The sequence below is a fragment of the Gymnoscopelus braueri genome (genome assembly GCF_963280865.1).
Source record: "Gymnoscopelus braueri genome assembly, chromosome: 1".
Taxonomy (NCBI): domain Eukaryota; kingdom Metazoa; phylum Chordata; class Actinopteri; order Myctophiformes; family Myctophidae; genus Gymnoscopelus; species Gymnoscopelus braueri.
The window spans coordinates 4,845,121-4,867,491 of NC_137603.1; the positions used below are offsets into that span (position 1 = coordinate 4,845,121).

General features: G+C 41.8%; 1 protein-coding gene and 1 pseudogene across 2 annotated transcripts in view; both read right to left on the bottom strand.

Annotated features, from left to right (window-relative positions):
• Positions 1–22,371, bottom strand: part of LOC308089679 (uncharacterized protein) — a 496,849-nt gene that overhangs the window by 45,503 nt on the left and 428,975 nt on the right. The window lies entirely within an intron of this gene.
• On the bottom strand, positions 3,139–4,292 carry LOC308082195 (methionine adenosyltransferase 2 subunit beta-like; annotated as a pseudogene). The gene has a single exon. The product of its transcript is annotated as a methionine adenosyltransferase 2 subunit beta-like (transcript).

A 22,371-nucleotide genomic window follows, 5' to 3' on the forward strand; every position in this document is an offset into this window, starting at 1 on the left:
GAACAGCTGATTTAGAAGGCATTTTGTAGAATCGGACTCAGGTCTTAATGGGTTAAAACTCCCTGAATGCTTTCAATGAAAATGTATTCCAAAGTAATCCAGTAATATCCAACCAAAACTCAGTTTAACTGCCAATCTTCTGACAGTCCCACAAGAAAAAAGCAATGAATAGCATAAGAAGAAAAAATATATTCCTCTCACCCAACCTCTATGTCAGGAGTCTCAGGAAGCTCCAGGGAGATTCCTTTGTTCCTTTAATCTGTTAAGCTCATAACATCCACCATCAGAATATCTCCTTCATTTCAAAGAGTCTCTTTTTCAAAACACACCAAACACTCTTTCATGGCCAAAATAAAACCCCTGGCCGAATTACTTCCTGGAACTTTTATAGCTGTTCCTGGTACCTCACTTCCTGGAAATGTTGTGCTGCTTTTCCCCCACAGCGCCCCCTATGGAATAAAACCTGACAACAGAGAATTTAATTCAAAACAAAACAAAACAACACAATTTAGTAGGTGTTAAATATTCAAACATCTTTTTAACCAAATGCCCTTGTTATCACCAAGTTATGTTACATTTCTTTCAATACTCATACATGGACAGGAAATCTACTCTTTCTCACATTTTATGTGACAGTGTTACATCTATGTCTATTTCTCAAATTCTACTATGTAGCCTATACCTTTCTTTGCATGCTGCGAGGACACTTGTTCCTCACAAATACAGTAATACAAGAAGTGGTGGAAAGTAACTAAATACATTTACTAGTACTGTACTTAAGTACAATTTGAGCTATTTTTACTTTACTGGAGTATGTCCAATTTTCAATACTTTTACTTCTACTCCACTGTATCTCAGAGGCAAATATTATACTTTTATTCCACTATAAGTATTTGAAAACTTTAGTTACTTGTTACTTTGTAGATCTACAAACTCACAATGTGTCGCGATGCGACACATTGTGAGCTTGTAGATCTTCTGCACCATGAGTACTTTTTACTTTTGGTACTTTAGGTACATTTTGATACCAATATTTTTGTACTTTTACTCAAGTCAAGGACTTTTACTTACTTACTTTACGTAACTGAGTACTTCTACATTGCAGATACTTACCACTGCTCATAAGTACAGTAATACAAGTGCACACGCAAGCGCGCACACACACACACACACACACACACACACACACACACACACACACACACACACAAACACACACACACACAGACACACACACACACACACACACACACACATGCGCACACATACGCACGCACACACACACACACGCACGCACGCACGCACGCACGCACGCACGCACGCACGCACGCGCACACACACACACACACACACACACACACACACACACACACACACACACACACACACACACACACACACACACACACACACACACACACACAGTGATGTACTGTAACCCGTTACCCAGTCAGTAGGAAGTCCTGACAGTATGTGTGTGTTGGTAGTGTAGTGTGTGTTGGTAGTGTAGTATGTGTGTTGGTGGTGTAGTGTGTGTTGGTGGCGTAGTCCATGAAATAAGCTTCAGCGTCCTGGACTTTAATTTGTGGCTCCAGTGGTCTGAACTCCAGGCTGACCCAACGTCTCTTGTTTCTCACCACTGGACTCCAGAGGCATCGCTCCACAGCTCACATCTCAAAAGATAAGTTACCTTTCTTAGTACATGTACTTGAGTACTGTACTTAAAGGAGTAGTTCACCCCAAAAATTACTTATTTTCTATCAATTACACACCCCATGAAGCCTTGAATTCATGGACTTTTGCTTCCTGAGCCAAAAAATTGATGACCGTAGACTCAATTGACCTGCATTTGACTTGAGTGTTTGTTTTACTCTGAATATTAAAATACACGATAAGATATCTCTCTGCTGTCCGGCAGGAACCAGCTAACTCCAAAATGTTCATTTTTCAGGAAATGACAAAAACAAAACAAAAAGTGGAGTTAGGAGGTTTTGTTCATCATTGATAAGAACAGCTGAATGGACCTCCAAGCTCACAATGAGGTTGGAGGTCAAAAGGGGGTGGAGCCTGGAGTCAGCCAAACCAGCTAGCTCCACCCACCTTTGCTGGAGTTAGCTGGTTTAGCAGAAAGTTTGAGGATCCAATGGAGTTAGCTGCTTTTATCAGAAGCACTTTTTAATACTTTTCATTGGTTCAATATTGTTTTAACCAACACACAGACGTAAAGGGTGTTCAATAGCACTGATTTATGGGGAAAAAAATGCAAACGCGGAAAAATGGTTAGCTGGTTCCTGCCGGACAGCAACGATTAATACTAATAGTGAAAATAGACGATCTACAAACAGGGGCAACCGCACCTATGTTTCACCTGTTTCTATATGAAACGTGGCCAACCGGGCACGTTTCATATAAGCATTATAACTTACTATACATACAGTATCAAGTAGCCTATCAATGACATCACAATGATGACGTCATCTTAAATGTAGGAAGGGGTTTCAGCCCATTACAAGCCCCATTGACTTTATGAATGAACATTATGCATTTTATTTCATATTATTTTATCTTATTGTCTCCGCCAGGCCAAAAGGCATCTCTATGGTCATGTGATCAAGACGCATCTGTCCGATATTTCATTCTGATTGGCTAAGGTTTCCTTCCAAAGTTCGCAGGATTGGTCCGTTTCGAACAAAATGTCTCAAATCATGAACGCAGCCTGCACTTTCCGTGAAATTTCACACGCACATTCCCACTAGGCCGCGGAAGAAATGCCACCCTTTTCACATTGCCCTGTTATAGCGCCACCAGCGGGTCTAATTTAGCAAAACACATTTTTGAAACAAAATGCCTCAAATCATGAATGCACGCACATTCCCACTAGGCCGAGGAAGAAATGCCACCCTTTTCACATTGGCCTGTTATTGCGCTACCAGGAGACCACAATAACCTACCTGACCTGGCGGAGACCTGTGCTCCGAGGAGCACTTTTTCTAGTTTTATTGTATTCTATTAATGCTGAGAAGTTTGGAAAGCACACAATAATTATTCAAAACAAAATAATAAAACCAACAAATAAATGTTTACTTGAAATATTTCTAAACCATGAATAGCTCTAATATGTCTCTCCCTCTCTCTCTCTCAGATAAAGACGGTCTGTCTCCAGCGCTTGTCGGGGAGGAACGGCCAGAGGTAGTCGGCGACTGTGGCGCCGAACGGCCGAGGCTCTAACGCCAGCCCCAGCCGCTCCAGCCGGGAGCACGCCAGCTGGGCGTTGAGCGGCCGCCGGGCCCCGCCCCCTCCTGCGCCCACCTCCCCCTCCTCCCCCTCCTCCTCCTCCTCCCCCGTCAGCGGTACGAGGTGATCGGCGGGCAAGCGGAACGCCCGGGCGATGGCCACGGCCATCTCGTACTCGGTCATCCGCTCCTTGGCCGAGTAGTGGAAGATCCCGCGGACGGAGGCGGGATCCCGCCGCTGCCGCTCCGCCAGCGTCCGCACGACCGTCGCCACGTCCCGGACGTCCGTGGGGAACCTCTGCCGGCGGTGGTCCAGCGCGGTGGTGCGGCTCTCCGCCGCCGCCCCCTCCTGGAGGAGGACCCGGTCCCACAGGGCCGTCACGGCGCTCTCCGCCACGCGCTCCACCTCGCCGTAGAGGACGGGCACGCGGAGCACGGCGGTGGCGCCGGGGCAGTGCCGGAGCGCCTCCCGCTCGCCCTCCAGCTTGCTCCTGCCGTACGCGTTGAGCGGCTCGGGGGCGTCGTCCTCGCCGTACGGCGGGTGGCGGCCGTCGAACACGTAGTCGGTGCTGATGTAGATCAGGAACGTTCCGGCGGGCGTTTCCGCCGCCGCCTTGGCCAGCGTCCGCGTGGCGTTCACGTTCAGGTCGACGGCCGCCTCTGTGTGCCGCTCCGCCACGTCCGGCCTCCTCTCCGCCGCGCAGTGGACGATCACGTCCGGCAGGAAGTCCCGGACGACGGCTCCGACCGCGGCCTCGTCCCGGAGGTCGCAGCGGAGGAAGCGGGGTCGGGCGCGGCGGTAGCCCGTCCCCAGAGCGAGCCACTGGTCGCTGTTCTGGTGGAACTCTTTGTAGACGGCCCGGCCCAGCAGGCCCGTGGCGCCGGTCACCAGAACCCTGAGGCGCTGCGGGACGGACGCTCCTCCTCCTGCGTCCTCCTTGCGGTCGGCGGCGACGGGTTCGATTCCAGGCATTGGTCCTTGTGATGAGGAGAATAGGTCTGGTGACGATACAAGCTCCTCCCACATTGATCTAGAAAGGAGCGCTCAGTGGAGTGCATATCTCTGCCAGAGATTATATGACGTCATCAGTAGGGATGACATCATTTTTGACGTTCAAATATGGAGTCTCACATGGCTCCATATTTAGGAAGGACCGAACGGCATGACCAGCGAATGGAACTCCAGCCCCCCCCCCCGTCGAATCAAACTCAGCTTCTTCTATGCAACCGTAGAGTCTGTTCTCTCTCCTCGATGGCAGTGAATGCTGGACCCTGAAACCAACCCTGCAGAAGTCTCTAGACCAGGGGTCTTCAACAGGGGGTCTGGGACCCATAGGGGGTCCTCAGAGCTACTGTAGGGGGTCCGCCAAATCTTTGTGTGATAAGATTTAGTTTTTTTTTACATTAACCACTTGAACCCTAGAATTCCTTTTCTGAGGGGAACATTAGCCGAAAATAGCAGATCTACAAGCTCTCAACGCCTCGCGCTGCGAGGCGTTGAGAGCTTGTAGATCGGCTATTTTTGGCAAAGAGGCTATAGGTGTAGAGGGGGAAAAAGAACAGACTAAGTAAAAAAAAACTTGAATCTGAAACACAATTGTATAATAATATAGAGTAGGGGGTCCCTGTTTCATCTCTCTCTCAGCTAGGGGGTCCTTGGCCTGAAAACGTTGAAGACCCCTGCTCTAGACGGATGCTACACCACAATGTTGTGAGCAGTACTTAAAGTCAATTTTGCCCCACAGTGGTTTTCTTACCTTTTCTATGATGTTATAATATCCTGGGATGAATGGTACAGTAGAAGTCTCGCTAGACGAGATTGAAATCTCGTCTAGCAAGACTTCCGGTCGGGCGCATTCAAGACAATCACGTTGCAAAGTGTTCTGTCACTATGAACATCAGATCTCACCAAAAAAACTACAAAACAAAGCTATTAAAATAGGTGATCTAGCGCAAGGCGTTTTAAACTGTGGCAGACCCGGGATGGAGTTCTGAACATTTTCTAAAGTACCATTCATCTTAGGATATCATAACATCAATTCACCCATTTTCAACCCATCTTCATATAAGTGGTCCTCACTAATGCTAATTATACAATTTCACAATTTTTGGCTACTTGGTCTGTGTAGTCTACTGGGTCTGTGTAGTCTACTTGGTCTGTGTAGTCTACTGGGTCTGTGTAGTCTACTTGGTCTGTGTAGTCTACTGGGTCTGTGTAGTCTACTGGGTCTGTGTAGTCTACTTGGTCTGTGTAGTCTACTTGGTCTGTGTAGTCTACTGGGTCTGTGTAGTCTACTGGGTCTGTGTAGTCTACTTGGTCTGTGTAGTCTACTTGGTCTGTGTAGTCTACTGGGTCTGTGTAGTCTACTGGGTCTGTGTAGTCTACTGGGTCTGTGTAGTCTACTTGGTCTGTGTAGTCTACTAGGTCTGTGTAGTCTACTAGGTCTGTGTAGTCTACTGGGTCTGTGTAGTCTACTAGGTCTGTGTAGTCTACTGGGTCTGTGTAGTCTACTAGGTCTGTGTAGTCTACTAGGTCTGTGTAGTCTACTAGGTCTGTGTAGTCTACTAGGTCTGTGTAGTCTACTAGGTCTGTGTAGTCTACTAGGTCTGTGTAGTCTACTAGGTCTGTGTAGTCTACTGGGTCTGTGTAGTCTACTGGGTCTGTGTAGTGTACTGGGTCTGTGTAGTCTACTGGGTCTGTGTAGTCTACTGGGTCTGTGTAGTCTACTTGGTCTGTGTAGTCTACTGGGTCTGTGTAGTCTACTGGGTCTGTGTAGTCTACTGGGTCTGTGTAGTCTACTGGGTCTGTGTAGTCTACTGGGTCTGTGTAGTCTACTGGGTCTGTGTAGTCTACTGGGTCAGTGTAGTCTACTAGGTCTGTGTAGTCTACTGGGTCTGTGTAGTCTACTTGGTCTGTGTAGTCTACTTGGTCTGTGTAGTCTACTAGGTCTGTGTAGTCTACTCGGTCTGTGTAGTCTACTCGGTCTGTGTAGTCTACTTGGTCTGTGTAGTCTACTTGGTCTGTGTAGTCTACTAGGTCTGTGTAGTCTACTCTGTCTGTGTAGTCTACTCTGTCTGTGTAGTCTACTCGGTCTGTGTAGTCTACTAGGTCTGTGTAGTCTACTCTGTCTGTGTAGTCTACTGGGTCTGTGTAGTCTACTTGGTCTGTGTAGTCTACTGGGTCTGTGTAGTCTACTTGGTCTGTGTAGTCTACTTGGTCTGTGTAGTCTACTTGGTCTGTGTAGTCTACTCTGTCTGTGTAGTCTACTCTGTCTGTGTAGTCTACTCGGTCTGTGTAGTCTACTAGGTCTGTGTAGTCTACTAGGTCTGTGTAGTCTACTGGGTCTGTGTAGTCTACTGGGTCTGTGTAGTCTACTCTGTTTGTGTAGTCTACTCGGTCTGTGTAGTCTACTAGGTCTGTGTAGTCTACTAGGTCTGTGTAGTCTACTGGGTCTGTGTAGTCTACTCTGTCTGTGTAGTCTACTGGGTCTGTGTAGTCTACTGGGTCTGTGTAGTCTACTTGGTCTGTGTAGTCTACTGGGTCTGTGTAGTCTACTCTGTCTGTGTAGTCTACTCTGTCTGTGTAGTCTACTCTGTCTGTGTAGTCTACTAGGTCTGTGTAGTCTACTAGGTCTGTGTAGTCTACTGGGTCTGTGTAGTCTACTTGGTCTGTGTAGTCTACTTGGTCTGTGTAGTCTACTTGGTCTGTGTAGTCTACTCTGTCTGTGTAGTCTACTCGGTCTGTGTAGTCTACTAGGTCTGTGTAGTCTACTAGGTCTGTGTAGTCTACTGGGTCTGTGTAGTCTACTCTGTCTGTGTAGTCTACTCGGTCTGTGTAGTCTACTGGGTCTGTGTAGTCTACTTGGTCTGTGTAGTCTACTGGGTCTGTGTAGTCTACTCTGTCTGTGTAGTCTACTCTGTCTGTGTAGTCTACTCTGTCTGTGTAGTCTACTAGGTCTGTGTAGTCTACTAGGTCTGTGTAGTCTACTGGGTCTGTGTAGTCTACTTGGTCTGTGTAGTCTACTTGGTCTGTGTAGTCTACTCTGTCTGTGTAGTCTACTCTGTCTGTGTAGTCTACTGGGTCTGTGTAGTCTACTTGGTCTGTGTAGTCTACTTGGTCTGTGTAGTCTACTTGGTCTGTGTAGTCTACTCTGTCTGTGTAGTCTACTCGGTCTGTGTAGTCTACTAGGTCTGTGTAGTCTACTAGGTCTGTGTAGTCTACTGGGTCTGTGTAGTCTACTGGGTCTGTGTAGTCTACTGGGTCTGTGTAGTCTACTGGGTCTGTGTAGTCTACTTGGTCTGTGTAGTCTACTAGGTCTGTGTAGTCTACTCGGTCTGTAGGTCTGTGTAGTCTACTAGGTCTGTGTAGTCTACTAGGTCTGTGTAGTCTACTCTGTCTGTGTAGTCTACTGGGTCTGTGTAGTCTACTAGGTCTGTGTAGTCTACTAGGTCTGTGTAGTCTACTGGGTCTGTGTAGTCTACTGGGTCTGTGTAGTCTACTGGGTCTGTGTAGTCTACTCTGTCTGTGTAGTCTACTGGGTCTGTGTAGTCTACTTGGTCTGTGTAGTCTACTGGGTCTGTGTAGTCTACTTGGTCTGTGTAGTCTACTTGGTCTGTGTAGTCTACTGGGTCTGTGTAGTCTACTTGGTCTGTGTAGTCTACTAGGTCTGTGTAGTCTACTGGGTCTGTGTAGTCTACTGGGTCTGTGTAGTCTACTCTGTCTGTGTAGTCTACTAGGTCTGTGTAGTCTACTAGGTCTGTGTAGTCTACTAGGTCTGTGTAGTCTACTGGGTCTGTGTAGTCTACTTGGTCTGTGTAGTCTACTTGGTCTGTGTAGTCTACTGGGTCTGTGTAGTCTACTCGGTCTGTGTAGTCTACTGGGTCTGTGTAGTCTACTGGGTCTGTGTAGTCTACTTGGTCTGTGTAGTCTACTGGGTCTGTGTAGTCTACTTGGTCTGTGTAGTCTACTTGGTCTGTGTAGTCTACTGGGTCTGTGTAGTCTACTTGGTCTGTGTAGTCTACTCGGTCACGGCGAGCAGTATGTCGGTACTTGGACATAAATAACTTTGAGCCGTGAACCTTGGCTGTCATTTGGCCGACCTTTGAACCTGTCACAGAAGAGTAAAACTATAGCCAATGCAGTTTCTGTAAAGTTTTTTACAACCCCAGCCCACTTAACCCTATAAGACCGGGAAAGTGTCTGTGACACTTTTAGATTTATTTGGCTATTCAAAAATAGCAGATGAGCAAGCTCATAGAGCGGTGCCGGGCTATGAGCTTGTAGATCTGCTATTAAAAAAAAATAAAAAAAAATGTAGGTGACATTTGTAGAATCCCCCAGAAGCAAAGATTTGAGTTACAAATGTTCGCTTTGAAAAAATCGACATATATATTATATATATTCAAAGATTTGCACAAATGTTCACGATTTTATCAAAGAAACTGCAGATCTACAAGCTCATAGTGCAGCACTCGGTGCCGTGCTATGAGCTTGTATATCTGCTATTTTTTAATAACCAAATATATCAAAAAATGACACAAAGACGCGTTGCCGGTCTCAATGAATGAATCCTCATCTGTTAGTTACCTGGGCCACTGCACACTGCAGTTTTAGAAAAGAGGACAAAATTGCTGACAAGGTCACTGCTAAGTGCTAAGGGCTGTAATAGCAAGATATTGAATAATTGTCCTCATTAGAGCGTACAACACAGAATAGGACTCTCTTCTACAATGTTCTACAACAAAAGGGGAAAAACTCTCCTCTGCGCTACGCTTGACTTGCTTCCTTAATGTGAAGGGCTGTGAATAGATTGTGAACCATCATTTCATTTGGTTTGTGCCTCTTTGGTAAAACCTCGTTTGCCTACAAAGCACCCAAGCATACGAGGCAATAATGTAGATTGTTAGGTTATACAACTTATGCCCTATTTTTATACTTTGTTGGTGAAAATAGCAGATCTTCAAGCTGACGGCGCTTTGTGAGCTTGTGCTTGCCAATTTTACTATTTTTGAAAATCTCTTATTTATAATTATGCCCACAATTGGGATTCCATATACCCCCCCTCTCTCTCTCTCTCTCCGTCTCTCTCCGTCTCTCTCCGTCTGTCTGTCTGTCTGTCTGTCTCTCTCTCTCTCTCCGTCTGTCTGTCTGTCTGTCTGTCTGTCTGTCTGTCTGTCTGTCTGTCTGTCTGTCTGTCTGTCTGTCTGTCTGTCTGTCTGTCTGTCTGTCTGTCTGTCTGTCTGTCTGTCTGTCTGTCTGTCTGTCTGTCTCTCTCTCTCTCTCTCTCTCTCTCTCTCTCTCTCTCTCTCTCTCTCTCTCTCTCTCTCTCTCTCTCTCTCTCTGTGAGAGAGCAAGTAGGCTACAGAGCCAAAGGTCAAGTTTAACCAGCCCTATACATTTCAGCCATTTGCCGATAACACTGATGATAGTACTGTCAAACAAGCAGGGGTGTAAAGTAGCTAAGTACATTTACTCAAGTAATGTACTTAAGTACAATCTTGAGGTACTTTTACTTTACAGGTAAAATATTTCCAAAAGGGGTTCCCGCCCAAAATGGGTTGAGTAAAACTTTTGAGTACTTTTTCCACCACTGTCAAACAAGTCTATATGAAGCTATCTATGAAATCTAAGACAAAGTTTAATAGCAACATCATTTGAGCAGGCTATCTGTTCTGTGATAATGTCCCATCCCACGTTAAGTCCATTCCCAACACTGACTGACCAGTTTAAATCTGACCTAAAGTCCCACCTTTTCTCTCTTGCTTTCAGCTCAGTCTGAGGTTGAACCATATGGTTTGTTTACAAAGTCCACGGAATGTATTTAACGCTCTAATCTATTTTTAATAGACTCTTATAATGTTTTAATCAGTTACTGGAAAGTACTTTGGTTCAACTCCTGCCTTTTTTAAATGTACTATATAAATAAAGATGACTTGGCTCTCTCTCTCTCTCTCTCTCTCTCTCTCTCTCTCTCTCTCTCTCTCTCTCTCTCTCTCTCTCTCTCTCTCTCTCTCTCTCTCTCTCTCATCATCCCACCAAAGGCATCATTTTGGAGTTTCAAAGATTCATATATTCATGAGTATTCGCAGTGAAGATTGCAAATACAAGTAAGTAATAAAATATTTAAAACGAGTCATAATACAGGTCAAGATACAACTAGCAGTAGTAAGTCAAATACTAAAGTATAGACGTGTAATAAGTGTGGTTGTGTGACCATATATCGGGATATACAATAAGACTGCATTATGTAGAGCTTAGAATGGCACCTTCCCTGGGTGTTGAGGTAGGATATTATATGTCTATGCAGAAACATTTAATTTTATGGACTGAAGAATATCCCCCCAAACAATATGCATGAATAAATTAGCGACCACATTTAATACAGAATATAGATTAGTGCGGCAGACGGGTGCATACGTTTATTACGTTAGCATCCAAGTATATACATAGTGCAGATAGCAGTCAGTATTATGTGGTTAGACAGTGGTGGAAAAAGTACTCACATCCTTTACTTATGTAAAAGTATCAATACCCTATTGTAGAAATAGTCTGTTACAAGTAAAATTATTAATAATCCAAATCTACAAAGTAACTAGTAATTCAAGTTTTCAAATAATTGTAGTGGAGTAAAAATACCATATTTGCCTCTGAGATGTAGTGGAGTAGAAGTAAAAGTATAGACAATTTGAAATACTCAAGTAAAAATGCCTCAAAATGTTACTTAAGTACAATTCTCGAGTACATGTACTTAGTTACTTCCCACCACCGACTATAACAGTTGTGAACTTGACTTTTAGAACATTGTCAGTACCTCTCACCTCTCTGAACGTTTGATCTCATCCTCACAGGAAGAGCCTGAAAGCTGACAACTGTCACTGCATTGTCTGTGAGGGTTTATTTCCATTTGCATATTTATATATAAAGATCAGTAGAAATGTCAGTGGGATTTGATCTAAAGATCACCAGGTATTTTAACCTCTTTCAACATGGTATATCTAAGTTGGGCATGTTAGACGCAATTCTTTAAAAAAAACTTCAAACATCTTCAGAAATAGCGAAACAAAATAGCCAATCTACGATCTTGTACATTGGTTATTATCACTGTGACACATAGTTGTACCACAAAGCGTAAAATAGAGCTTATAATGTGATAAAAAAAAAACATATTCTTTGATGTTGCAAAAGGCATTATCTGATCTGAATGAAGATTCATTCATATTTAATGTATATAGTGCCATCTAGTGCCATTCATCAGGTACTTGTACATGAACGAACCACTGTTTCAAGAATATTTTCTTGAAACAGTGGTTCTGATTAAAAATATTACCGGTAGTTTTTTAATTTCTTTATTTATTCAGTAGCAATTGTTTTGCACGCAGACGTTGAGGTGTTTACTTATTGGTATTAACCCATTAAAACCAGGAAAGCAAGCATCTGTGCCATTTCTCCCCTCGGTGTGATAGGGTAGGAGACCCTCTGTCTCCCTCAGTGTGATAGGATAGGAGAGATGGAAGACCCTCCGTCCCCCCTCAGTGCCTCCTCCGTGTGACAGACCCTTCTGGTGACAGAGAGACGGCGACGTGCCTTTCCTTGTTAAGTCACAGCGTGTGTCACTTCTCAGCCGTCTACAGAAGCCACCATTGACAGTAACACTTGAGCCAACAAGCTCTCCATGTGTCTCGGTCAGTAATAGGAAAAGAACACACTAAATTGGCCATTTTTCCTGCAATTGCCTGGTGGAAAGTACATCTACTCAAGTACTGTATTCAAGTACTATTTTGAGGTATTTTTTTTACTTTACTTGGGTATTTCCAATTTTGAATACTTTTACTTTTACTGCTCCACTACATCAAGGCAAATGTTGTATTTTATTCCACTACAATTATATGAAAATGTTTAGTTACTAGTTACTTTGTAGATTTTGATTATTATTACAAACCATACATTACCCACTTCGGCTATTTGAAAATAGACCATCTATAAGCTCACAACGCGACGTAATGCAACACATTGTGATCATATTTAAAATATTTGAATATGTTTTGAAAACTTGCGAAATGGGACATTCTGCTTATTTATAATTTAACTTTTGGTACTTTAAGTTTATTTTCATGCCAATATTTTTGTACTTTTACTCAAGTACATTTTGAACTTTAACAGTGTATTGCCATATTGTGGTAATGATATTTTGAGTACTTCTTCCATCACTGGTTAAGTTACAGCGTGTGTCACTTCTCAGCCGTCTACAGAAGCCACCATTGACAGTAACACTTGAGCCAACAAGCTCTCCATGTGTCTCGGTCAGTAATAGGAAAAGAACACACTAAATTGGCAATTTTTCCTGCAATTGCCTGGTGGAAAGTACTGTACTCAAGTACTGTATTCAAGTACTATTTTGAGGTATTTTTTTTTACTTTACTTGGGTATATCCAATTTTGAATACCTTTACTTTTACTGCTCCACTACATCAAGGCAAATGTTGTATTTTACTCCACTACAATTATATGAAAATGTTTAGTTACTAGTTACATTGTAGATTTTGATTATTATTACAAACCATACATTACCCACTTCGGCTATATGCAAATAGCCGATCTACAAGCTCACAACGCGACTTAATGCAACGCATTGTGATCATTGTTAAAATATTTGAATATGTTTTGAAAACTTGTGAAATGGGACATTCTGCTTAATGATAATTTAGCTTTTGGTACTTTAAGTTTATTTTCATGCCAATACTTATGTACTTTTACTCAAGTACATGTTGAACTTTAACAGTGTATTGCTTGCTATATTGTGGTAATAATATTTTGAGTACTTCTTCCATCACTGGTTAAGTCACAGTGTGTGTCACTTCTCAGCCGTCTACTAAAGCCACTATTGACAGTAACACTTGACCCAACAAGCTCTCCATGTGTCTCGTCGGTAATAGGAAAAGAACACACTAAATTGGCCATTTTTCCTTTAAATTGCCTGGTGGATCTGGTCTAGAGACGCTGTTTTTTGACACATGGTTGATTCAGAGCACATCTCTCTGCCTGCAGAGCAGACAGATGCTGGCCAACTAAACCCAGTACACTGTTCTGTTCACCCTCATAACATTAGGAGTGAACTTGGATAGAACTGTTTCTTTTTTTTTGTATTATATATTTTCTGTTCAGACAATACACTAACACAATTAACAAAACCAACGTCTCAAAAACAATAAGATAAAACATCATACACAATACAAAAAAATATAGATATCAATACAGACAACAGCAACAACATAAAAAGGGGGTGTGGGGGTGGTGCAGGTATAGCCTGTTCTCCATATATTATCTAGTAAAATACATATCCCAATGTCCCCCCCCCCCTGTATGAATGAATGAACCATTGTAAAGCGCTTTGAGCACTTGGAAAAGCGCTATACAAATGCAATTCATTATTATTATTAATTAATTATAGTAATAAAAAACAGTTGTACGTTGAGTGCTATTGTTGGATATCACCAATATTCAATATTTTGCCTCATGCCAATGTGTGACTCTTAAGTGGGTGTGGTCAAAAATGACGGAATGACTTCAGACATAATCTACATACAACAGGCTCAAAATGTGTCTCTTAGCCACTGTGAACCGCATGCACACTGTACTGCAGTGGTTCTCGACCAGTGGTCCAGGGACCACCAGTGGTCCTTGAGGGGGTTCCAGGTGGTCCCCAGCTAAATGATGGAGAGTCGGTAACCAAATGGATTATTATTATTTTATGCTCTCAAGAGTTAAATTATTGTTAAACATCTGCATTACTTAATTTACAATGAGTCTACAATGTATTATTATTAGAGAATGTAGAAGACTTTGCCCGTTATCTCTCCTATTTTTTTATTTTATTTTTTCTTTCTTTGCTCTTCCTCATGGACCTACTTGTGGATTATACCATTGTCAGTCTACCTTATGTGGATTATGCGGTCGACACACACTGACATTTTGCACCTTAATCCCATGTATAACGCACTGACTTTTGTCTAAGCACCTTAACTAACGTCCATGAGTATATCATGCACACAGTATACATTGCTGCTATCTTATCTCAGGTACTAATGTACATGGAAATAACGTTTAACGTTACGATGGGAACTTTGCGCGAAAACTAATTTCTGTGGGTCTGAGAGGCTAAATCGATCGTTCCGTGGCTCAAATGTCAAATAATTAATGGACCTTGATATGGAAAGGGTTGAAAACCACTGCTGTACTGGATGTAATGTGAGTCAGACTGCTTGTGACAAAGGTCAGCGATGTTATGCAACACTGAGCCATCAACATCATCATCATCATCATCATCATCATCATCATCATCTCCTGCAGCACTTCATTACATCTTGTATTGCATGAAGCACTTTCCAAGACAACGACAGCTCTGAGCTACACTTATTAACCTCAGTGGTGGAACAAGTACTCAATTGTTTTTCTTAAGTAAAAGCATCAATACTGCAATGTAGAAATACTCTCTTACAAGTGTAAGTCCGGAATTAAAAATATACTTGGGTAAAAGTACAAACATTTTGCATCAAAATGTACTTAAAGTAGCCTACCAAAAGTAAAAGTAGGCCTACTCTTTCTGAAGAATGTACCATTTCACAAGTTTTCAAAGAAATATTTTTAAAATAGCAGATCTACAAGCTCACAATGTGTTGCATCGCAACGCCTTGTGAGCTTGTAGATCTGCTATTTTCAATGTATATAGGGCTGAAGTGGTTAATGTATGTTTCGTAATAATAATCAAAATCTACAAAGTAAATACTAACATTTTCAAAAAAAATTGTGGAGTAAAAGCACAATATTTGCCTCTGAGATGTAGTGTAAAAACACCTCATAACTTTACAGTATTTGAGTAAATGTACTTAGTTACTTTACACCACTGGCTGTAGGCTATGTGGATGTGTACTGTATGTGTGTGAGAGCTATCTAGATTTTATTTTTTTACCAATATTTCCAGCCCTTGCTATACAGTATAAATACCGGCGCGGGCTGCCCTGTGCCAGTTGATCCGTGTCATCCATCTTCAGAGGGTGATGTGGACGCTGACAGCCGGCCAGACTGTTGTTGATGAGCTCATGAATCATGTCCACAAAGTGTGAGTGTCACGGCACTTCATGAGCCGTGACACTCGAGGGGACGTGTGCCCTTTTGTGTCGCGTGTTCCACTGACAATAACTACAGCACACAGTGCATGACAGCTTGCTGTAGCACACAGTGTGTGTGTGTGTGTGTGTGTGTGTGTGTGTGTGTGTGTGTGTGTGTGTGTGTGTGTGTGTGTGTGTGTGTGTGTGGGTGCTCGGCCCGTTCGCCTGGGCTGTTCAAGTGTGCATATTGTACAGCAATCAGTACAGTGTAAGTAGAACAATAGAACAATAGTTATTGTTATGACCAGGGGATGTGGGGTGTAACATTTTTTTCAAAAGCCAGGATAAACGAGGATAACCAGCCAGGATTTGCAGTATGTATAAGTATGTAAAACAAAACCACAGAGTCAAATTATGCTACTCATAAGAACAGAAAGAACCAGACATCCCACCTCTCCCTTAAGTTGCAGGAGTCTCCCGGAAATAGAGCCCACCTACTAAATACTGAACAATATATGGCAATTATATGCAAAATATACGCTGCATAATGCATAATACTGTATGCCCTATTCAGGTTCATATATGTGCATACTGTATATGTGGATTTATAGGAAATATATGTGGATTTATAGGAAAAAAAATAAATAGTCACATATATGTTAAACATAGTGGAATATATACAAATATACATGTTCATATATTTTCTTGACCTCCCTGAAATTATTTTTTCCAGGGTGGGATGTCAACAACATCATACTGAAGCAAAGAGATTAGAGGTTTCTGCCCGACATCAACGATATAATGTATGTAGGGAGTATTGGCTGTCAAATGGATCAAAGCGCCTACAGGCCTGTGGTTCTATATAGGTGGGCTTCACACATTAATGATGGTCCATTTGTCCACTTCATTAATAGCCCTCCTCCTCCTCTACTGCTGCCTCCTTCTGCATCTCCTCCCACTGTTCCACACACGCACGCACGCACGCACACACGCACGCGCGCGCACACACACACACACACACACACACACACACACACACACACACACACACACACACACACACACACACACACACACACACACACACACACACACGGGCATAGCACCAAATTATGGGCCCTGGGGACAAAGATTCACTGTGGGCCCCCTATGATTTTTTCCTTTAAAACATTTTTTTTAGGCCCCCCTTACCTGGGGCCCTAGTAACTCAGTCCCACTTACCCCCGCCCCTGCGCACACACACACACACACACACACACACACACACACACACACACACACACACACACACACACACACACACACACACACACTGCTTGCTCATCAAAGCTCATCTTCAGTGGACCGTCCTAAAGGTGGGCGGGTCATATCCTTGCTGTCCGGCACAAACCTTGTATCTCCATAATATTTCAACTTTATTTCCTCCGTATAGATTAATGCCTTTATACTTTGTTGTAAAATAGTGTTGCGTAAAAGTGCAAAAAAAAAATACGATCTACAAGCTCAGAACGTATTGCATCGCAATGTGTCGTGTGACGTGCACGTGAGCTTGTAGATCGGCTGTTTTTGCTATTTTGGAAAGATTTTGAAAGTGAATAGTGGTTTAAGGTGTCTGTGGGTTCGATCAGTGGTGGAAACAGTACTAAAGTGTTTTACTTAAGTATCAATACTGCCAAGTAGAAATACTCTGTTACAAGTAAAAGTCTGGAATTCAAAGTTTACTCGAGTAAAACTACCAAAGTATTGGTATCAAAATGTACTAAATATGCAGAAGGTCCCATTTCACAAGTTTTCAAATGTATAAAAACCTGTTTTGAAAATAGCAGATCTACAAGCTCACAATGTGTCGCATCGCGACACATTGTGAGCTTGTAGATCTGCTATTTTCAAATGGCCGAAATATATATCGGGCTGAAGTGGTTAATGTATGTTTTGTAATAATAATCAAAGTCTACAAAGTAACTAGCAACTAAAGTTTTCTAATAATTGTTGTGGAGTAAAAGTACATTATTTACCTCTGAGGTGTAATAGAAGTATAAGTAAAGTACTGACATTTGGAAGTACTCCAGTAAAAGTACCTCAAAACTGTACTTAAGTACAGTACTTGAGTAAATGCACTTAGTTACTTTACACCACTGCGTTTGATATTGAACCAATGAAAAGTATCAACTAGACCCTTCAGAAAAATATTTCCGCATATTTTGCAACTTTTTACATATTTTGCAACTTTTCGCATATCGCATATTTCGCATATTGCCGCATATTTCACAACTTTCCGCATATTTCGCAACTTCCCGCAATTTTTGCCCGTGTTTTTCTGGAGGGTCTAATCAATAAGTGACTAAATAATAACTACATTGGATCCATTGGAAAACAGGTTATTATATATTATTTTTACCATTTCCTGAAACGTATATACAGTTTAGGTTGTGGACATACACACGGTTTCCCGGCCAACATGGAGGGTATTTAAAAGCCGGTGAAGGACGGCTAACACATTCACAGAGAGAGGCATATGGCTCACATCAAAACCTGCCTTCAACTCCAGAAGAGGAATCCAGCTAATTAACCCATTAAGACCGTTAAGAGACACAGACCATCTGTGTCATTGTCAGATTTATTTGGCTATTTAAAAATAGCAGATATACAAGCTCATAGCGCGGCACCGAGTGCCACACTAAGAGCTTGTAGATCTGATATTTGTTTTTAAATTGTGAAAAGTTGTGCAAATCTTTGAATATATATATATATATATATTTTTTACGATTTTTTAAAAACCCCAATCTGTGCTTCTGGGGGGGTCCCTGGAACAACGTATTTTGAGATGGGGGTCCGCGGCTAAATACATATCATTTTGGGGGCCCTTGACATGAAATACATTTGAGGACCACTGATATTATAGCAACATAATTTATTTTAAAAAAACTGTTAGGATTTAGAAAACATTTCACACCTCCCAATGTCCCCCACCTGTATGAATGAATGAACCATTGTAAAGCGCTTTGAGCACTTGGAAAAGCGCTATAAAAATGCAATTCATTATTATTATTATTATTTGTAGAATCCCCCAGAAGCAAAGATTTGACTTAAACATGTTCACTTTAAAAATATATATTCAAAGATTTGCACAACTTTTCACGATTTTTCAAAACATAGCAGATAGGCTATACAAGATCATGAGCTTCATATGAGCTTGTATATCTGCTATTTTTGAATAGCCAAATGAATCTATAAATGACACAGATGCGTTCCCGGTCTTAATGAATTAAAATGCCTCCCAATTAATTCAGCTGCCTGTAATTAGAGGGGAATTTATTCCGCATCAATATTTCCCCATGTCAGCAGAAAAGCAGCCTGGGCCACATGAGAGACTTCTTTTCTCCCTTAAAAGCCCTCCGGCCCTGTATCAAGGTTAATATAGTGAACTAAAAGTGAGGAAAAAAAAGGTGCTCTGGTGGTGCAGTGGGTAAAGTATGTGCCTGCATGCCCACTACCACCGCAGAGGTTGTGGGTTTGAATCCAACCGTGGTGGTACATCCGGTTTTGTCGAGCATCTATAACATAGACCGTAAATAATGGTGGAAAAAGTACTCAAATTCTTTACTTACTGTAAGTAAAAGTACCAATACTGCAATATAGAAATGCTCTGTTACAAGTAAAAGTCCGGAATTCAAAATTTACTTGAGTAAAAGTACAAAAGTACTGGCATCAAAATGTACTTAAAGTACCAAAAGTAAAAGTACTAAAATATTTGAAAATAGCAGATCTACAAGCTCACAACGTGCCGCGATGCAACACGTTGTGAGCTTGTAGATCTGCTATTTTCAAATAGCCTCTGTATAAAATGGCGCTAAAGTGATTAATGTATGTTTCATGATATCATAATTTACATCTGAAAAGTAACTAGTAACTAAAGTTTTCAAATAATTGTAGTGGAGTAAAAGTCAAATATTTGCCTCTGAGATGTAGTGGAGTAGAAGTAAAAGTATTGGAAATTGGAAATACTCAAGTAAAGTACAAATACCTCAAAATTGTACTTAAGTACAGTACTTAAAGTTGTACAATGCAGAATCACAAATAACGATTTTTAGCAACCTCTGCTGGTCACTACCGTCACTGCATACAATTTCCGTAGTCCTCGATTACCCAGAATTCCATTCGTTTTCACCGGAAGCCGGAAGCGTTTCAAAAAGCGATCTTTTAATTGTTTTATACTATCTACGGATCGTTTCTCTTAGCCAGTGGAGAATTAGTTACCATGAGCTGTGCTTTCTTTTTCTGTTCTTTTTCGATCTTCCAATCCTACATTCTCTTAAAATCAGCGTGAGGTTCCTTTTTGTTATTAGCGCGGTAGTTCCTGGCCAAACAGGAAACCGTTGCGGTGTTCCTGGCCGACGTCATGACGTCGGCCAGGACGTCGGCCACGACGTCATGACGTTGGCCAGGAACGTCATTTTCCCGGGAAAGTCCCCCCAGTCCACGTTCAATAGAAAATATATAAATAAAAGGCTTCCGGGGGTGAAATTCATGGAGTGGGTGTTGTGAAACTTTTGCCACTCACAAAAGATATACAATTTAACTTTAGTTTTGTTGAAAACGTTACCTAGTATGCCTTTAAGTAAATGTACTTAGTTACTTTCCACCACTGACCGTAAGAAAATATGGACAGTGTCCCACCATTGGTTATACAGGCCGTAAATTAAGCCTATTTTGCAGCATTCAAATCCGCCATCATTCTCTATAGCCGGTTGATATCCGGGTCCGAAAATGCAAACGGAAGTTAATGCTATTGGCTGGACTTTAAGTGTAAAGTTTGTCCAAAAACCCATCCGTTTGAATAGAGCCTAAATGCTTCTGCAAGCATGGGTGAAACAGCGAGACTATACAGGCCATTCATATGAACTGTCACACTTACTATATATTCTCAATTTACAAAGCCGGGAAATGAGCTTCAATTCCAGCGGCGGTATTTTGGCTCTTGATTCAGACACTTGACCACTGAGCCACCCGAGCACAGCCCCCCACCCCCCCCCACCCTTCTCCTCCTGTCCAGTCATATTAGACAGTGATCAGTCACTGTGTGCTGCATGTGTGAGTGTGTGTGTGTGTGTGTGTGTGTGTGTGTGTGTGTGTGTGTGTGCGTGCGTGCGTGCGTGCGTGCGTGCGTGCGTGCGTGCGTGCGTGCGTGCGTGCGTGCGTGCGTGCGTGCGTGCGTGCGTGCGTGCGTGCGTGCGTGCGTGCGTGCGTGTGTGTGTGCCGCGTGTGTGTGACATTGAAGGACAGCGGGACACAGGGAGGTGACTATAAAAATGTGACGAGCTCTTTAACCACTCAATGTAATCACATTATGACACACTGTACACTCCTCAGTGTCCATTTAACCTCCCTGACGGGTCCATTTGGTTCCATTGGTACCCTCAGAACACCTTTTTAGTCATCTCTCTTTCTGTGACTTTGATTTAAAGGGCCAGACCACTTTGGTAGAGGTTTGGGGTGTGTCATTACCTTGCCATGATTGATGCAACTCCAAAGACGAGAAAACACCAACAAATAATTGCTGCATTGATTAGAAATTGATCATTCAAAATCAGTGGTGGGAAGTAACTAAGTACATGTACTCAAGTACTGTACATAAGTGCAATTTTGATGTATTTGTACTTGTATTTTTATATGACAGTTGATAGTTTTACTTCAAAAATAATTCAAAATAATGCTCAACTTTGTTTGCGTTTGTTTACGTGCTAAAAGAGTGACTTTGAGAGCCGATTAAGTGTACAATGTAAGTCAATGAGGTGCATATTTTGAATTATCAATATCTAATCACTGGAGCCATTATGGTAATACTTTACTTAAAGGTCGCGTCTATAATGCTTTTAATGTATTATAAGTACTGCATGGTCATAATACATTATAAGCTCAGTGGAACAGCACATTATAACTACCTTAACTTAGTTGGTTATAAAGTGTCTTTGTTAGAAGTTGTTATGCATAATTATATGTTATGAAGCATTATAAGGGCATTGTAATGCATTAGGATGCATTATAATGCATCATAAATGTGATTATAATGCATTATAGACAATTCCTTTAAGTAAAGTGTTACCTGGTAGTTATAATGTGCTGTTCCACTGAGTTTATACTGCACTTATACATGATATAATTGTAGGTTATAATAGAGCATAATCCTTGTTATAAGTTAAAAAGAGAAAAAATAAGCGCTGCAGGGATCATTTAGTGGCTCTGATAGATAGGTGCTCTTTGGTGATACAGGTAGGAACATATGAACACAAAAGGATTTTCAAAGATGTACTGCTTGCCAAAACAGTGTGAAATGCAGACTTGCAAAGAAAATAATTCCAAGGCACTATATAATTTATTTAGAGCAAGGCAAATGAGTATGACCAACGCGTTTCAACCTAGAAGGTCTTCATCAGGGCCTGTCTAGCATTTTGGCTAATCAGTCACTTAAATACAGCCGTGGGCGATGTTCCAATCATGTCAGTACGTTATTATGTCATTATGACATTTGAATAAACAGTTGAAGTGAGCACAATTGCCCAAATAAATGAAAAAAAAAGGGGGAAACAAAGCCCCAGAGTGACCAACACCAAATAATCAATTAAAATAACATACTGGGAAAACAAGAGTAAATATATTCACAGTGTAGTAAATATTTACACTGTAAACCCAAAAACATGATCACAGTAATCAAAACAGACATCAGAGAAACGGCAAGTAATCAACCTCATCTTTTAGGCCTGGAAACCTAGGTCGAAACGCGTCAGTCATACTCATTTGCCTTGCTCTAAATACATTATATATTTTTAAGGCGGAGTGCCATTTTTGGCAAGCAGTATTTCTTTGTAAATCCTTTTTTGTTCCTTGTTATAAGTTATGTATAATTATAAACATATATAACAAGTGTTATAATGCCTTGTAAGTGCATTATAATGCGTTGTAAATGTGATTTAATGCATTGTAAACGCGACCTTTAAGTACAGTGTTACCACAATGATTTTAGATTTCTTGTCCAC